This window comes from Coturnix japonica, chromosome 1, assembly GCF_001577835.2.
Source record: "Coturnix japonica isolate 7356 chromosome 1, Coturnix japonica 2.1, whole genome shotgun sequence".
Classification (NCBI taxonomy): Eukaryota; Metazoa; Chordata; class Aves; order Galliformes; family Phasianidae; genus Coturnix; species Coturnix japonica.
The window spans coordinates 32626090-32645977 of NC_029516.1; the positions used below are offsets into that span (position 1 = coordinate 32626090).

At 39.6% G+C, this 19888-nt stretch overlaps 1 protein-coding gene across 2 annotated transcripts in view; it reads right to left on the reverse strand.

Annotated features, from left to right (window-relative positions):
- PTPRR (protein tyrosine phosphatase receptor type R) overlaps window positions 1-19888 on the reverse strand; it is a 139004-nt gene that overhangs the window by 71060 nt on the left and 48056 nt on the right. The window contains exon 1 of one of the 2 annotated variants that reach the window (XM_032443543.1): window positions 2765-2783. The exons of the other annotated variant lie outside the window; for it this stretch is intronic. The gene's annotated coding sequence lies outside the window, so the exon portion shown is untranslated. Of the gene's footprint in view, window positions 1-2764; window positions 2784-19888 lie in introns of those variants that run through there. 2 annotated transcript variants of the gene reach the window in all.

Here is a 19888-nt window from a genome sequence, read left to right on the forward strand (position 1 = left end):
TTGCTTCATGACAGTCATTTGAGTTAAGGATATCCCTACATTCTCTCCAGTAACGACTGTCCTGCTCCAGTGGCTTGTACATGGAGAAGGAGATGAGTGCTGCAGAGAACAGATGAGGAAAGGCAGGTAACCATGAGGATTTTAAGACAGGGTAATTGTGCCAAGGGAGGTTCAAGTTGAATATTAGGAAAGAATTCTTCTCAGAGAGAGTGGTGAGGCATTGGCACAGGCTGTGCAGGAAAGCAGGAAAGCGATGGAGTCACAGTCCCTGGAGCTGTTTAAGAAACAGGGAGATGTAGCACTGAGGAATATGGTCTAGAAGCATGATAGTGATGGATTGATGGTCAGACTAGATGATCTTAGCAATCTTTTCCAACCTTACTAATTTTATGAACTGATGTGAACTTCTATGCAGGCCAGCATCGCACAACCAGAGCAAAACAGAATGACAACACAAACCACCAAAGATACACTGCCCTAAGCCAAACTTGTGGCCAAGGCAGCTTTCTCTTCTCTCCTATTTACCACTCTTCCTGCATCACTCATTATTTTCATCAAGAGTAGAAACCTGCCTATGAAATCCACATTGCATTCTGAATTATGGCTGCAAGGTAAGATACAATTGTTGAGAAGCAGTTTACCTGCTGTTCATATAAATTCTCCCAGGAATAGAATCAACTGTTTTTGGTGATTAAAGGACTTTCATGTTTCTTATGTATTAGCAGCTGCCTGCTGTGTTCTACTGAAACATTCATACATTATATATTTCTGCTGCAACACAACGTGAATACAAATATTGAGAAATTTAAATATTTCTAGGGTCACAGATCAATTGCTGAAATACTGCGTGGGGAGTTTTGACTATTCTACAACAGTGAAAATCGCCTCAAATAGTGGAAAAATTGCAGGCACGTGTTTGAGTTTACAAGAACCAGCATTGATAAATGCTCTACAAGTCTCTCTCTTGCTCTGCCAGGTCTCTGTCCTGACCTGGAACACACTCTGTCGGGTAAGTCAGTCAGTTTTTGATGAGGAGACAGCAAGGCTGCAGGATATGCTAATGTGCCAAAAACAAAACAAACCAGATTTCATATGTAGGCTGCAAAAATTTAAGTGCCCTTGTCCAAAGAGCATTTGGGTGATGAGAAAAAGTATTCTAAATTGGTTCCATATAAACGCAAGTGGTAGGAATGGGATACTTTGATTGCTTCAGCCCTGATTACTTCAGGAAGTTCTGTATATTTGGATGCTGCTTTTCAAGATGTAACATTGCACAGTTTCATTCTTTTTTTTATTAGGAAAAGCAACAACCCACAGAAGATTTTACAGAAAAATCTTTTTTAAAAATAAGCATAACACTGCCCAGATTCATATGTTTCCTAGACAGCCTTAAAGAACATCTTTGACTCTTGATTAATTTTTAGTGAGACCAGATAGATTTAATTTACTATTATTATTATTTTTGGCATGAACTCTCTGAAAGAAATCATAGGCAGAGGTAACACTTATTGGAAATCTGGGGGTAATCTAGACAGTTAACACAACTATATGGTCTCCTCACGTGCTGATTTTCAAGTACCTGGGCATTCAAATATGAGAAAATCAGAATGTATTTATTTCATACTGTACAGTTAATCCATAGAGCTTTTTACCACAGGAACTTGCTGAGGCCAGAAACTGAACAAGAGGCAGAAAAAGGACAGCATGTTTAGGTAGATGGAAAAGTCACCAATATAACAGAAAATACAGACTGTACAAAATTATGATACAGTTGAAACCACACCTTTTAACTAACAGAAACCAGACTGAAACCTAATTAAATGAATCATAATTTAATGGGTATAGTCATCATCCCTGAAGGTACTCAAGAACTGTCAAGACATGGCACTGAGGAACATGGTTCAGTGGGCATAATGGGGATGGGTTGATGGTTACACCAGATGATCTTAGTGGTCTTTCCAACCTTAATGATACTAAGAAAGGATGAGCCCCTCAATCTGTTCACAGAAGGGGCTGACATGAAACCAGAGTGCTCCACTGGCACCCATGGCTTCAGCTGGCAAAGTGACTTACGGTGGGCATGCACTGGCAGAGTTGGTTTGTCTCAGCTAGGACACAGATTTACACTTTTCATAGGAAGAAGAACCAGTTTCTCTAAAGAGATCAGTTAATTTGGGGCTGATTTGACCAATTTTGTAGGAAGCATCATGGGCTCAAAGGTCTCCATCTGTGATGACTGGCCTCCAGCCAGCATTCTCTGTGATTTTACATCTATTGGGCAGTGAGTCAGCTATAGAAAGATCCCATGACCTTCATGGATGATTAAAGCATATAAGAACGCATTCAGCTGCCTATTAAGGACAAAGTTCATTAACACCTCTCTTCACAAGAAACACTTCAATTCCTAACAATCCTGTGTTATGTATTAACCTCCGGGCTCACAGCCTTCAGCTAGGGGAAAGACTCAGCTACTTCAGTGGGATTTGATGTCATTACATCACAAGATAATGTCGATGTACCAATCAGATCTGATGTTAAGGCATAGAATAGTCTTGTATCTATCTTCTGATAGCAACCTCAGAAGGTAGGTTATTCCATTCTCCTTATATCATAACTCTAACACAATTTGATATAGTTAGTGAGATGACAGAGAGTGGTTAGGCTGTTGTAATGCAATAGAAAGTGCAGCACTGAGAGCAAAGTAGCAAAGTCCTAAGCTACAGCATAAGAGGACTTATTCAAATAAAGAAAACAATCTGCTTACCTTTAAAAAGCCTCAGGTAACTAAGAATCTCTTTGCTTCCACTGCCAACCCTTACATGAGGAAAGGGGTGGATCCATTCCTTCTGGTCACTCAGAAGCATTGTGCACACATGAGCTCCCCTGGGTTGGCCCTGCCTTCCCACCAGGTGCTCAGTCACTGCTTCAGGCTGTGACTTAGCATTTCTGCTACAGCTGTCCTCAGTGGTCACAGCATTTACTTCTTTACCTTCAACCCTTTCCTGTGACATCATTAATTCACTAATCATTCACTATATATTTGGAGGATAGAAGGTATGTATGGTGTCTCATCAGCAGCTAGAGAACTATAGCTTATATGAGATTACCATCCATAGCCCTTATAATAATTTTATTCACAGTGCAGTATAAATATATGTGTAGCCCAGTAAAGTGAACAGGATGTTTTCTGAGTCAGGGAGTTCTAGAATCCCATATTCTAAATGTTCAGTGAGATGCGTACTTGTCAATGCTGGAAGGGTGTAAGAGAAGAGAAGGCTGTAATATCATAGGATACAGGTTTAAAGCAACTCTGCCATTAAAAAGTATCAGTCCCAGAAACTCTTTGCCTGTGGAAGCCCTTCAGCAGAGGGAAGGAGAGGGGAAGGAGGCTGCCCTAATGCTATTGAACCCCATTGGTGATTTTCTAGAGCTTCTTTGCAACAGAAGGAATCTTCTGCTTCACCATGTGGTGAAATGTAAGTATCTGGTGGTGAAAGGAGCCAATGTTCTCCCATGTGTGAAGATGTACTTAAAAAAAACCAACAAAACAACTACTCACAACAACACTGAACCTATTTTGGAATGTGCTAATCTGTGAGCATTTGCAATTACTAGCAGGAATGAGAGACCATAACCTTGCTGAGCCTCTAGCCTTAGGAAGTCTCCCTCAGTTTATCTGTGTCAGTTCCATGCCTATAAAATAGGGATGATAGCACTTGACTGTCTCATAGGAGCGCTGCTAAACTAAGTAGTCTATACACTGTAGGGAAAAGATGGGGAACATATATGTAGGACTGAACTTCTCAACTTTCATATTTTACAACATCTCACCAAAAAGATAACTCTGGTCTTTGTTTAGCTGTGTGCTACGTTTCTTCAAGGACTGGGATTTACTTTATCACAAATGATTTCAGCAACCTTAAAGTAACAGCTGAAGTAAATTTCAAAGCCGTGACAGTTCTCTTGGCTTTTTCTTTCTTCCGTCGACCTCTCCCTGCCCTGCTCCCTTGTATTCCCTGAGATTATGTTAGAGAGTAGAGTGACCAAGATGATGGAAAAGCACAAGGCAATGCATAAGGAGGTGGAAACATCAGGAGCTGAAAGAACTCAGCTGAACACTATACTCAGCTGAGCTGTTTCATCCTCTTTGTTCTTTGAGGGGCATGTATAACGAGTTCCATAAAATTGTCCTATTTGTCCCTTTTGAATATTACCCCCCAAAATAATTCTTTCCATTACAAAAGAAAAGCATGGCGCTATTATGTCTGTTAAAACTTTTTAAGCACAGCATGATTGTACCAGTCACATCCTATTTCATCATCTCAAGGCCAGCAATAATCCTCAAAGCTAGCAGACTCTTTGAGCACAGCACTTTTTAATACTTTTGTTTTTTTCTGTCCGTTTATTAAATGTCTAGATAGAGCCTGCCTAAAGCTTGAAATGCCAAAGAATCAGAACCAACTCTCCTTGCTCCTTTTGTAAAACCCTAATTTCAGCTATTTCAGTTTTATGTTTCAAATAAGTCTTAGTTACCAAAGCTTAAATTCCCATCACAACTTTTTAAAGCGGTTCTCGATATATCAAGATCTCTTCCAGGAAAACATCGGTCAAAAACAAACAAACATCAAAACAAAACAGGATTGCCCTTCTTTTTATCTTCAGAATTTTAAATGTGGTTTATAGGGGGCTGATTATTTAACCTTGCATAATAACAAAGAATGAAACTGGAAACCTACGACAATACGGCAACTTCCAAATTCTTCAGGAACTGATGTGGCCAAAAGACTCCCACTGACTCACTCTCCTTAGTAAACCTTCTCTTTGCTTTGAAAATCAAATACAGACTTCAGTACTGCTCACATCCTAGCTTTCTCAGGCCTTTAATTTCAGAGGCACTTGTTATTGATAATCTCAGATGAGCAAAATCTGCCTGAACACACACTATGGGAATGTTCCAGAAGAAGGGAATGTTGTAGAAAGAGGCAAGTACTTTCTTTGTTGTTGTTTTTAAACATAATTATAGTTCTCTGCTGTTCTTGGGTATATGAAAACTTGAAGTATATCAGAAAAAATATATATTTTCTGAAGATATATGCTTGACTGGATTTGAGATATTTACACAAAAGACTCTTCTTGTAGGGTTTCTGCATTGTGTGACTGCCTGTGTCCCAACACAATCTGGACCATTTGTCCACCACCACCAAGATTTTCCAAGTATGAAGCAATTCTCTTGCCTACACTCTTGGGAAATCAGGATTTGGGTGTTTTTTTTTTTTTTTTTTTTTTTTTTAATGGAAACAAATATCTAGCAGCAAAGCCTCTTTAGTGTGACACAACACAGCAGTGTGTTTTGGGTCTTTATCTGCTTTCAAGCTTTTAGCTCACTGAAGTTCGTATATAGCTATTACCATTACCATAATCACACATAATTGGAATAAAACATACATAACCGACTGTCCTCCATCTACTATAGCATGATCTAAATGCAGACAGTACATGGCACCCTCATCATTTCTGTCTTTTCATTCCTTTAACTATGAACTTGAAGTGAAACAAAGCAAAAACCTTGATGACATGCTTTTTCTAAGACAAAACTCTCATTACTTTGGGTTTTATTCTACTTTGGTTTCATGTGCCTGGCTGTATGTTTTTTATCTCAGTTCTGACAAAACTATTAATGATTGTGTGTGATCCTATAAGCTCAGAGACTGGAAAGAAGATGAAAAGACAATCCCATGGCTTTGGCAGCTGACTCAAGATCTTTGAACTCCTGAAGTTGCTGATACCAAATGTATCCAGAGGTTATGATGTACGAATTCCCTTATTCCTGAACAGCTGGACAGACAGAGAATTTTTCTCTTCTGTTTAGTACTGAAAAGAGAAGCTATGGATTAAGGGAAAACACTAACTCCAAATCTTCAAAGATCACTAATACTAACATCAATATCATATTTTTTATGAGATGTTCCAGGTTTGGGTTCATAGCTTTGGAAATCTCACAGCTATAATACGTCCCAAATGTCCCAAAGTTAGCAAGTTTTCTAACTGGACCATTGTAGAAGTTTTAGAAAATGTTTTTTAGTCTTAATTCTGAAACTTTAGTTTAGAGATGTTTCCATGTGTGAGATAAAAACGAAGAAGTTGTGGTGCTTTATATAATAACTCTAAAAGAACTGGGAGGCAGAGCCCAGTTCATGCATCTTCAATTTCTTTCTAATGATTAGGGTCAGAAGAGCATCCTGCATTAGTTTTTTTTTTTTCTTTTTCTTAGAACAGGCAACACAGCTGTCAAACTGAACAACAGAAAATGTTTAGAATGGAAAAAATGCCGTTTTTGCCTTTTATATTGATAACTGATGACCATTAAAAGAGAATTCTGAAAATTGTTTACATGTACTTCTCTCATTCTCCTACATACATGAAAGCATACAAGCTAAATTAAAATCCACTTTTTGTATCCCCACTACCAGCTGGTTGTTAGAATAAATAGTATCTGTGACTCACTGTCATATTACAACAACTCCCTTACCCTCCCAAAAGAATAAGGAATTTAGCATTTTGAAGAGTGCAGATTTCTTATCAACAGTCATTTCATGGATGCCAGACAGGTCTTCTATGATTTATTTGTTAAAAAAGTGGCAGACTTTTCATTTAAGAATTCAAACGTGAATACAGTTGAAATATCAAAGTTGTTTTGCAAACTAATTAACTGTTTGTTTTGTACTTTGCTCAGCTTGCCCTTTAATCTCTTCCCTGCCCTGTGCAGGGAGATGTGTGAGTGAAAAAAAAAATGCATGGAAACTCCCCCAAAGCATTTACACGACACTAGGGATTCTGATGGCTTGGCTTCTTAGTCGTGTCCATACTTTTATCATTACAGAACAATGTTACAGCATTTTAAATTCTTTTTTTTTTTTTTTTCCTGATGTGTTTTCTGTTTTGTTATTCTTCAAATTTTTGTAGTATTCTGATTTCAGTCGCTGTGTGAATGCTTTAGAGCCGTTTCCAAAGTCCAGATTTTGGCCTCTTGGTGTCTGACAGTCCTACTCCCATTCAGAGAAGTATCTGAGCAGCAAAGTAATTCAGAATGAAGTAGCAGTCATTGTTTTGGTGAGTAAGAAACTCTTTTCCTTTTTTGATTATTGCTTTTTTTTTAAACAACATTCAAGCACCAGCTTTCCCAAAGTGACCACCACCAGTGCCATCTGTGTTTGTGAGAAGAAATACTCATCTTCTCAGAAGCTGGATGCAGGGCTCAGATCCAAAGAGATACCTGTCCTACACACCGCAGCAAAACAGGCTGGGTCATGACGACAGAAGGGTTTGTAAACTTCACTAAAATCCGCCACGTCTATCTTAATTCTGGGAAAGACAGCAATCAGTTAGGAGACACAGCAATAAAAGCTAATAAAAGGCTGTATGCCTTCTATCTGAGCTAGCATGCAGCTGAAGCAGGGCATCTATTTGTCAATGAGTGTATCTACTTAAGTCCAGAAGCTAAGTTCAGTACAGGCAAGTCAAACAGAAGGCAACCAAGTCTCAAGAAGAGTGAATATGGTATAAAATGTAAACATACAGATTCAAACCCTTTGTTTGACAGCATTATGCAGAGAAAGACAACAGTTTTACTGGAAATTGGCCACTGGTGCCAGTTTTTACTACAAAAGAGCAAATGGCAACAATTGGTTCTCAGGTTACATATCTCAGTGATCTTTCATTTACGATGTCCTCACTCGTTTAGCATATCACAAACCCATTTTGCAAAGGGTTCTAGCCTGCACACACTGCTGAGAAAATGCACTGGCATTATCCTGCCGCAATTTGAGCCACAGGCTCCCTGGGCACTCCTGGCCCCAGCACTGTGGCTCAGTACAGCTAAGCCTGCCCAGCTTCTGGCCGCAACACAGCAGCAAATTTGTGGGATCCCACCACTGTTGGACCAAATGTGCACTATACTCTCTAAGATGCATGTTGGAAGAACTTCATTCCCCACACTGCTCTCACTTCCCACTCCTTTACAATATCTTCTTTTCCTTTTTTGCAGTGCTGACAAGTCATTATTTTGGACATCTTTCATGGCCCTCCTCTAAAGACAGAGAAGCCATCCATGCACAGTGCAGCAGTCTGAATTTATTTAATATCCATTCACCCACTCCCTTGGCTGGCATGCATGACAAGGCCCATATCATACAACTTAGGATGAGGGTGTAGTTCCACTGCGTTATCCATAAGCATCACCCATCAGAGATGCATGGGAAAGGGTTCACACCCATTCCTGCCATAACACTGATATTGTGGCTTTGCATACAACAGCAATTCCAGCTTCTCCAGACTGAGGTGAATCAGCTGTGCAAGTGTGACAGGTCATACAATCACAGAACCATAGAATCATTTGAGTTGGAAGGGATCATTAATGTTCATCTAGTTCAAATCCCCTGCAGTGAGCAGGAAAACCTACAATTACGTTAGGCTGCTCAAAGCCTGGCCCAGCTTGAACTTGAATGTCTCCAGGGACATCTACCACCTCCCTGGGCTATGGATAGGAGCCATCTCAGAGTACTTTGTGACATCCAGATACCACCTCCAGAACTGGACTAAAGGAGTGGGCTTTGGTCTGCTTCTTCACTGCTAAGAAGCCATGTATCATCTCACTTAAAAGCATGGGAGATGACTGCTAACATAGTAGCCTATTGCCATGGTCATGAGGGCTGGCAGGGCTCATCTGATATCTGTATACTAATCAGTCTCTCCCCTGCCTTTGTTCTGAGTTACAGCTAAACAAGAGAAGCTTGCTTTGCCAGCTTTACCATTAGATTTTGTCTATGGTAGTGGAGCTCATTTGACTAGCTGAGAGCAAGATGAACTAAAATAATAGATGATGAAATGGAACAACCTCATGCTGGCATGAACAAAGAAACAAAAGATTAACTAAATGGATGTTACAGTTTCCCATTTCTATGATCTTTTTTCCCATTAAACAAAACACTCTAAGAAAACCTCTCAAAAATTAAATGACTAGAGGGAAAGGAGGAAAATAAAGCTGATTATCAAGGTGAACATTTTCTAAAGGAATCTGAATGTTTCAAGTAAAGCAAACAGTAAGAGGAAGCTAAAAAATCTTAAATAATCTCTGCCATTGTAGCAAAAGTGTTTTCAAAGTGTGTTTTTTTTTCCCCAGTTGATTTTTCCACAAACTGGTACTGAAACAAATGAAAGAAATAAAATCGGTGATGCTGAATGTGATAACTGAGACTTTTTTTTGTCCCCCATTTCTTTATCCACCTCTTCTCACAGGAAGGAAGAACATATGAGGGAGAATTCTTTGTCCAGCACCATAAATATATGCTTTATATTTGCTGTCTTAAGACAAAACCTATTCAGTAAAACCCATCTTCTATATACATGCCATGTTTTCCTCTCATCAGTCCCACCTGTCATATTAAACAGACCTATGATTGCCTCTCTATAACTTTCTGGTATTTCTTACTTTTTCCAAGAGCTGATCATACACTGCTGCTAAGGTCACATTCAATTGCACGACTTTAAGCACCTAATTTTCATCTCCCAGTGATCACCCTTAATCAGGCACACTTACAAGCCAGGTTATAAAAAAGCATGGCAGATCCCATTCACATACAGCTCCAGCTCCTGAGGTGCTCCCCAGGAGAACACTGTGGGCAGTTGGTAGTTCCACCATGAGGAATTTAGGAAAGAAATGCTCTTCTGTACCAGTACTGATGTTTGCAAACAGCTTATTTGAATTCTTCTCTTACTTCTCACAGTCCCTTATAGTGTCTTCTCTGCTAAATGGAGAATTGCATTCACTCATCCTAAACAATTTCAAACACACAGTAAGGGTTTGTGTCAAGCTGGGTGTCAGGGAGAGTGAGCATGTAAAGGAGAAAGAACACCTTAGTAATAAATTATTCTCAGCTTATATTTGTAGTTCTTTTCATGCGGGCACACTGTGAGATTTAACAGTGGGGTCTGAAGAAATGGAAATGCAACACAGCAAAGTGGCTTACTTACAAACACAAAGAAGGGGTGGGGTCCCTAAACTATACGGAAGGTGAGGATTTGGACACCAACCCAGAATTATGGGGCACTTCCTTTGTTTCAGACCCTTCCTTTATACTGACTGCCAGAAGATGTTAGTGGTCTAACCGTAAAAGAACTCAGCACTGCTACAATCTGCATAAATTTCAATGCTTGGAAACAGAGGACTGCCCACATAGTACTTCTGAAGAGCAGAGAATCTGAGTTTTTTTTACGTACTTCATCAAGTATGCTCTTTTTGCTTGAAACCTGTTTTGTGTACCATTCAAGACTTTTCTGTTTCATGAAGAATCAATTTTGCACTCCATTGACATCATCCCAATATGTTACATAACCAGTATCAAAATCCAAGACAGGCATTTTAATTACTTGCATAAACTGAAGAAAAGATGGAGTCTTTGTAATGTCAGCTTGATTATGGCCTTTTTTTTACCTAATGTAATTAGAAAACATATTTATAACTCATCAGTCTTAAGCTGATTACAGATTCTAAGCTGAAATCTTGCAACTGTGAAGTTCTTAAATTTCACTGTAATTTTCTATTCTGTCTCTTTCTTCCTTTAATTATCTTTTCCCTTTATAATTCATGTATAGAGTAGACAGATCACAGTGCAGCTCACAAATGAGAAAGTGCATTTGCAAAAATGTTTCGCAAAATACAGCGAATAAATAAATATTTCTTTCCAGTTTCTGTTTGGTTTCGAAATCAAAGAGGTTCAAACTTCTATTTGAACGACCATTCTGCAAATTATCTTCCTCAAAAATTACTGTGATTTAAACATTTCTACATACAATAATGTTGAGGTGACTTATTGAAAGAAAGGAAGAAGAATATAAATCTACACAAGGAAGTTGATATAATTATTTGTTAAAAGCTGCTTGTCTCAAAACTGCTGTGAAGCTGCTGGTTGACAGTCTTCATGCAATCATAGAATCATCAAGGTTGGAAAAGACCTAAAAGATCATCCAGTCCAACCGTTCACCTATTACCAATAGCTCCCACTAAACCATGTCCCTCAACACAACATCCAGTCTTTCCTTGAACACCCCCAGGGTCAGTGACCCCACCACCTCCCTGGGCAGTCCATTCCACTGCCTGACCATCCTTTCTGAGAAGTGATGATAGAAGATTTCTTTTTAGACATGAGACTTTTAAGGCCATATACCTAATATATTAGTGCACTTCTGTGTATTCACAATTCACGTATAAGGGAACACACAGAAAGTTTAATTCACTGACAGAGCAAATAGCTGTCTACATTTGACTGAAGAATTATTGCATCTGCATTTAGAGAGAAGCGGCAGTGCTGTTCTTGTTTCAGAGCTGTAGTAAAGGGAAGGTAGATAATGCTAGATGGTACTAAGAAGCCGGCTTAGAAACTTGAAAAGCATAAAGACAACTGGGAATACAGATTTCAAATTATCAGTTCAGTTTGAGTCCTCAGTGGGAATACTACTCATCTGTTTCTCCAACACTCAAATTTCATTACTTAAGCTCAAAGAAGGGGATAATTTCACACCATTAGTGATATTTACACTTCTGTAATTCCATTAATTTTCTCTTTCTGGATAAGAATTCTCTCTTCACAAAATGGCTATAAATCATTTTCCTAAAGAGCCTGATAATGAATATGAGCTGAGGCTTGTGCTACCTATTTAGGTACAGTGTAAAATCAATTGCGAGATGCTCTGAATTCTGAAAACAGTGACTGTGACAGTGGCAGTGCTCCCCCAGCCTGAGGCACTTATCTCACATAGCCCACAGATCCAGGAAAGATAGACTGTCCATGACAGTTCCAACTTGTAAATGGTTCTGCTGAGTGTGGCCACGATTTAACAGCCCTGCTAGGAGTGAGAGAGAAATACTTCATGATCTACAAATATGTCCTGGCCCTCTAGGAATGCCTGCTGCACTGCTTTCAAATCCAGAGAGTGCTGACATCTAGACATTCCCTGCTTATGAAAATTGAAAGTGCTACCTCATGAAGAAAACTGCAAAGCTTCTGAAAAGATGAGTCCTTTGTTTCATTATATTTCTCTGAAGGCAGTTAATTTTCGCCCCTTCAGAAAACCATGTAAATACAATAACGGGAAAAAAAGAAGAGAAAAAGAAAGTTGATATGGGCTGTTGGCAAAAGCTTGAAGCAAGAAAAGCTATTTATGAGTATTGAGAGCCAGTACATTTAAGTAGGACATTCTGCTTTTGTTTAAATATCAGCAGAGATACCAGACTGAAATGGTAACATTTTCATAATGTCAGAAGGAAAAAAGAATGCACTTCTAGAGACTTCTTGAAGGGTGAGAAATCAATAGATGATAGTAGCATAACGTATATATTCTATTCCAAAAGAGATCATATTGGATGTTGAAAGAGCAAGTAGAAAAGTGAACCTGTAAATCTGCTGGGACAGATGACCTCTTTCAGGAAACTGCTCCTGGCTCTATGCCTGTCAACATTCTTACTAGAGGTGTTTTGAGACACACAGTCATGTGGGAGCTTGGAGGTAACTCAGAAACAGAGAACATGGGATAAACAGTAAAGTAGGTCAGATGCATGGGGTGATTCAATGTCTGAGCAGCTAAGTTTATCATGTATTTAAAGTCAAGACAACATAATTCTTGGAAGAGAGTATGTAGTTCACCTACAAATAAACTTATTTTTAAAAGAAGTGACTCAGAAGGTGAGTCAAGGCTCATATTTGATAATCAAACAGATACTCCCAGGAGGAATGGAAGCTAAGGGTACATGAATACAACCCTTGCTCAGCCTCTCAACTGACTAGAAGCTGTATAACCATGTCACGGAGGCGGTGGCATACAGTTGTTGTATCTTGGTAACCAACAAAGAAGGTTCGTTTCCTGAAGGGAACTTACTCCCAGGAAGGGAGTAAACTCTTCGAAAGGGCTGATAATAGCAGGACTAGGGGAAATGGTTTTAAGTTGAAGGAGGGAAGATTTAGGTTGGATGTTAGGGGAAAGTTCTTTACTAGAAGAGTGGTTAGGTCCTGGAACAGGCTGCCCAGTGAGGTTGTGGATGCCCCGTCCTTGGAGGTGTTCAAGGCCAGGTTGGACGGGGCCCTGGGCAACCTGATCTAGTAAATGTGTATGTTTGGTGGCCCTGCTAGGCAGGGGGGTTGGAACTACATGATCCTTGAGGTCCCTTCCAACCCAGGTAATTCTGTGATTCTGTGATTCTGTGAAAGAAAACTGCACACAGTCTGTCATCTACCTCTTTTCAACTCATTAAAGTCTTGCTGATGTTCATAGCTGAGACCATGACCATGACCATGACCATGACCATGACCATGACCATGACCATGACCACATACATCCACAAGCAGCTTCTATGGGACACAGCAACTTTATAACTCTCCAGCTGCTTCTAGTTCTGCAAACACTTACTCACTTGGTTTCTGCTAATGAGCTGAGGCTTTCCAGGTGACACAAAACACCTGAGGGGCAGCCTGCACAGACTGCAATTAACTCCTGGTTCTTGTTTCTGGTATTTAATTAGCAACATCAATTTTGAACAATGCACAGACTGATCACAGAAAATGCAGACAATTACAAGTAGTAATCAAACTCTACTTTCTAAATTACATGACAAGGATAAATGATGTTAAAATAAAAAATAACGTAGGCAAAACTTGTTAAGCGTATTCAGCAGACACACAGCATAAAGTTTCCTCCCATTTAATGATAATTTCTACTTCTGTATAGGTTCAGGGTACACATATAACAATCTCATAAACATTCTTCTCTTCTGCATAAGCCTCAGTACATGTTTTCATATAGAACAACCAAAAACGCAGTGAGAAAGAAACTTTGAGAGCACCATTGACTGTTTTTACTACTCTGCTCAGACCTACATTGAAGAGTGAAAGGTGCTCAATGGTTATTCAGGACTTTAATGTCCCTGTTTTACTTTGGATACCATTTCACTTGCCTGCAACTAATAGGTGTTGCACAGTCATTGGTCCACAGTGTTAAGGTGTAGTCCACAAATACATACCCATAAATACTAAGGTGAATATGCCAGAAAAAGCTCTCCTTTCTTTTTTTACTGTGAGAGTGATCAAACACTGACATAGGTTACCCAGAGAGGCTATGGTGTCTTCATTCTAGGATGAAACGGAAAAGGTCCTGAGCAACCTTCTTTAGCTTTGGGCAGAAGCCTGGACCAGACAAACAGCAGAGGCTCTCTCCAACCTGAAGCATGTAGTGGTAAGAAATCAAGCACCTACATAGACATCAGTAGTCATCCAGAAAGTTGTGTGCATAGTACCTGTACTGCAGACTTACAGCAACTACTGCCCTAGAAGAAAAACTGGAAAATAATTCTATGTATGGAAATACTGGCTTTTTCCAAAGGAAAAAAAAAGCAAAATCGGTAAAGTGTTTATTTGAATAAGAAACTCTGGCTCACTATTTAAATGCTTGATCCAGATCATTTTTCCAAAGCTACAGGGCTGATGACAATAAAACAATAAGAAACTTACTTTTGTATCTAATATTAAACAGCTGTGTTTATGAGTAAACACATGGCACAGAACTGCCAAGAACAAGGGTGGCATTTTGCAATCATTTTCCAGAGCAGCTGTTGTGATCACTCAAGGAATGAGTGGTCCTATTAACTTCCACAAAATTATTCATGTATTCAGTGCTATGCTTCAACGTTTTGTTGCTGTGCTGCTTATTAGCCTTCACATTTTATAGAACACTTAGAGTAGGATCATGGACAGTGCATGGTATCCAGCAACATTCCCCATCACTGCTCACAAATCTGTTATTCATGTAATACTTAAAGGAGGAATGCTCCTTTTTAATATCACTTCACAGCGTGACATTTTCTAAGATATGTGTTCTATTTCATGCTTATTTGTGTATAAATGGGCATGAAATCTTAAAATAGCTCTCATGAAATAGAATTAAAACACTACTTATGCTGTGACAGCAATTACATTTGACAACAGAAGCACACAGCCCTACTGGTTCTGCCCAAATGTCCGTCTCTCCCTATTGTGTATCTTGTGCACAGCTATAATTAGATGTAAAGAGAAGAATAAAAACAAGACACACATGTAATCTTTGCCCTGCTTCTAATCCTGTGTCAGACCACTTTTGGCTCAGAGGATTCTCTGCAGTTTTCCTAAACAATACTCATCAATAGATCTCTGTTCAAGGTACTTGTATGGTCTTTCTGTGAGCCTGGGAAAGCTTCTTGCATCCACATAAATCCTAGGTAAGGTCTATTGCTCACTGGGTGGAGAGCCACTATCTTCTCCTGATCGGACCCTACTGCCTTTTGAGATGGAATCATAGAATCACAATTGAAAAGGACCACAATCATCATCCAGTTTCAACCCCTATGTACAGCGTCACCAACCACCAGACCAGGCTGCCCAGAGCTCATTAGTCTCCCTGAAGCCTTCTCTTCTCCAGGCTAAACAAGCCCAGTTCCCTCAACCTTTCCTCATAGGAGAAGTCCTCCAGCCCTCTGATCATCTTAGTGGCCCTCCTCTGGACCGCTCCAAGAGCTCCATGTCCTTCCTGTACTGGGGGCCCCAGGCCTGGAAGGGGTTATGTGTGACAGAAGGTAACACCACAGCACAGCCATTTTCATGGTGTGAGTACTGAGTCCATAGGGACAACTACAGAGCTTCTCTGTGCTGTGACAGCACTACAAAACTCTGATCTCTGCTGGAAAACCTCAGAACATGCTCTGGCTTTATGCATTCCACATGCTCACTTGCATTTCAAGTAAGCTTTCTTCATCTGGTTTAAAGAAAATACTTTTACATAGTGCTGCAGTACTTATGTTCTTTTTCATGTGTTCACTTCTAGTATTATTTCTCAACAATAAAATATTTTGTTAATTAATTAAATATTGGCGTGAACAGTGGCAAAATTCTGACTTACCAGAAGAGAGACATTTTGTAATGTAATGTAGAGGTTTTAAATAACTTGAAGAAAACACAGAATCATAGAATATCCTGAGCTGGAAGGGACACACAAGGATCACTGAGTCCAACTCCTGGATCCACACAGGACCACCCAAAATATAAACACTATGTCTGAGAGCATTGTCCAAAGGTTTCTTGAACTCCAGCAGGCTGGAGCCATGACCACTGTCCTGGGAAGCCTGTTCCAGAGCCCGAACACCCTCTGGTGATGAATCAAGAGGCTTCAGCCACTCTTTATAAATTGTGCCCTCCGGACCCTTCACTGTCTCCATAGCCTTCCTTTGGATGCAATCCAATAGTTTTATGTCCTTCTGATATTCTGATATCTAAAACTGCATACAGTTCTCGAGATGAGGCCACACCAGCACAGAGCAGAGCAGGACAACCCCTTCTCTTCACTTGATTGACAGTGCTGGGCCAGGTGCACCCAAGGGTACAGTTGGCCCTTTTTCTCTTAAATTATGTCTTTCTGTTCAGGAAATGATGTTAGTTAAATTATGTACACATGAGTTTGCAGCTACTGAAGTCTATAGCAGTGCCTTTAGTAGCTTTAGTAATACAGGTTTTAGTCCAAAACTTTGCTCCATTCATTAGGAATACAACAGGAGATCATAAGGAAGCTGCAGAAAGGCTACCTTAAGTATTGATGTTAAAAACATTTTTTTTTTTTTCTTCATCTTATAAATTACATAAGACATTCACAGAATCACTAAGGATTGAAAAGACCTCTGAGATCAAGTCTAACTGTCAACCCATCACCACCATGCCTACTAAGCCATGTCCCACAGTGCCACATTTCCACATTTCCTGAACAGCTCCAGAATTGGTGACTCCACCACTCCCCTAGGCAGCCTGTGCCAGTGACTCACCACTCTTTCTGAGAAGAATTTTTTTCTGATATCCAACCTGAATCTCCTGACATGCAACCTGAGTCCATTCTCTCTCATATTATCACTTTTATTCTGTTCTATTTGTTCTAATTCAATCATTACATCAGGATTAATTCTACTCTGTTTCAGAAGAATTGCTGTTCTTGCAAGGTAGGATAGTTTTTATTTTTGCCTTCTGGAAATGATACTTTGAGGCACACAGCTCTTTCAGACAAAGGATAAAGAGTATCATAAGATGTGGGTTAAAAAGAGGAACTCTACATAATGGAATGTGATAAAAGCTATTCCCTTTTTCTGGTAACTACAGCTTACTCTTCCTCGCCTCCTCACCAGCTGTTATTCTTCTGTATGTAAAATGCATCCAAATCATTGCACATATGCAAAAAAGAAACCTAAACCAAGTCAAGAATAGAACAGTTCAAACACATGACAACCTGATATTGAGAAAAACAATCACTTTAGTCATTCAGCTGATCAAGTCAAGCACCACATTGCTAGAATTTGATTTGCAGCCACTGTAGAAATTGGGAAATACCAGAATTAGATGGAAAACCTTATCCTGGAGAGGATAAGAGAGCTGAAGCATGTGTTACTGCCTTCTCTTCCCCACCACTTTCTCCTGCAGCTAATGAAGAGCAATGCTAGGCTGTGTAACAGCTGGGCAGCCAAGTAATACATATTTTCTCCTCTTTACAGTGCTCTTACCGCAGTTTTAGGAGAATAAGGTCTGCATGTATCACTTCCTTCCCATACATTTCAGCAAATGACTGTCTACACTTTCATGACCTCTTTTAAACGTACTCCTATGCCAGACGGGAAATGGAGAAACAGGTTCTTTGTCGATGCAGCCACAATGAGGAAGTTCTGCACAGCAAAGCTCTCACACTATTGGTGAGATATCAGTATCCTCTGCAAAAAATATCTAACTTTGAGAAAAGATGGACCACAGCGATACTTTCATGGAGTCATCCAGCCATGGACAAACAAAGAGGATGGGTAAACCCAAGCAGCTTTTTTTGCAGTAGAAACTTACCAGCAACAGCGTGAATGCAGTAATAACTGCAATGACATTCTACTAAGCATCACTCTGAAACCTTTTACAAATCAAACAATAAAAGGTAAGGTAAAGCAGGCATGTCAAGAAGAGCTAAACATGGACACAAATGCTAGAAATTTGCCTTTCCTGTGGAAGTTAATTGAAGGGGAATTGAATATTCCCCTAAAAACAAAAGATCATTACAGTTTGTGATCTAAAAGGAAAAGAATACTGTGATCTCAATGTTTAGTAATAAACTGTCTTCCTGAAATAATTTGAATACCCATCAAAGAGAAACAAAATATAAAAAGTGCACAACAAACAGCAGAAACTGGCATCAATAAAACCTAATGTTGCTGGTAGCTACTTATTTCCTTTGTATCTTAAAAATTACATGTGGGTTCTTCCTGATCCTGACAAAATTCTGATTTTGTCAGCAGCTATCATAAACAGGGTTATCTGAAATATAGCCACATAACAGGATGTTTAAGACCAGGGCTCCTCAAAGAAAGAAGTATTTTAGCCAGTGTGGCTTTTCTTTTTCCATGCTTACTTGTCTTCAGTGACTAACATTTGAGATAAAATGTCTTTACAAAGAATTCAGATGCTTCTCTGCAGGTAGAGGGTTACTGAAAAGATCTGCAAGATCATAAGCCTCCATCCAGGCAACTGAAGATAAATTTCAATTTAACAATGTAACCACTCTCCTAACCTGCACCAGCACCAGCACCAACAGCATGTTTGTTTCCACCAATGGTCTACGACAGTGACAGATAGATGACAGCTCTGGAAAACAGGCCCCAAATATGCCACATGTCACTGAAGGGCTCAGACAAACAGGCCCAAGGAATCAGTGTGGTGGGGTGAGGCGTGGTGGGATGGTCTAGTTTTGATGTTGTCAGTCCACAACAGTCTACACTGCTCTCCCTTCTGAAGAGAGATACCTGACACTGATAGGTGGAAGAGGATGTACAGGCAAGTTATGCAAGGGGCAAAAATGCCCTTCTTGTTCATGAAGGAGAACAACAGAGGAAGGTAGGTTTGCAGTAGTATTGTGAACTATCAATTGAGGAACTGGAACATAGAAACTTGCCCTACTCACTGCTCTCCAGCAGGAAGGTGAAGATCAGGCAGCCACAATAACATACTAATTTCAGCATAGAGGTGATCAGTGTCCCCTGGGCAAATTTCACCACCCATTCTTAGTGAATAAATCAAGCAATTTAATAAGACTAAATAGAATATCAGGAGAACATAATCAAGACCTGACAACACCTGATGGATTTGGATGCCCTTTAGGAGCAGCCCCATAGTGGTGCCTGCAGCTCATGGCAAAGATTTTACTCAACAGGAAGGCAATAGGAAGATCTAGAAGCTAGTTATGCTTCCCAGAAGCGACATGCAAACACAGTGCAGAATTGCACTGGAGAAAATTCAGAAATTACATGTAACAATTAACCACATGAATCCAACCAGAATTGTTATGACATTTCTCACCCCAAGCAGGCTTTCAAATATTCATGTTACTTACTGGTGTGTGATACATATGATCACCTTTTTGAGTAGCTTACTATATGTATCAAATATCTGAATTACAAATGAATTTTTAATAGGCCCAGGTATTACGTTCACAGGTACCATCATTTTATTTTAACAGTTAGTATCTCAAGCAGTTGATTGAATCATAAAATATGAATTGGAAAAGGAGAGGACTTGAAATGTTCATTTTTTAGCAGTTGGACGGATCATCCACTCTTAAATTACAATGTCTGATAGAGGGTGAGGAAAAATAACACAAGGGAAATTATTGAAGAGGTAAAGACTTGGTTTAACGATATCAAACAGAGACACGGAACTCCTGTGATGCCTCCTCACTTTTACAAAGCCACAAGGAGTAAGAAGAAAGCAATTTGTGGCAGAAAGTTTATACCTTACTGTATCTC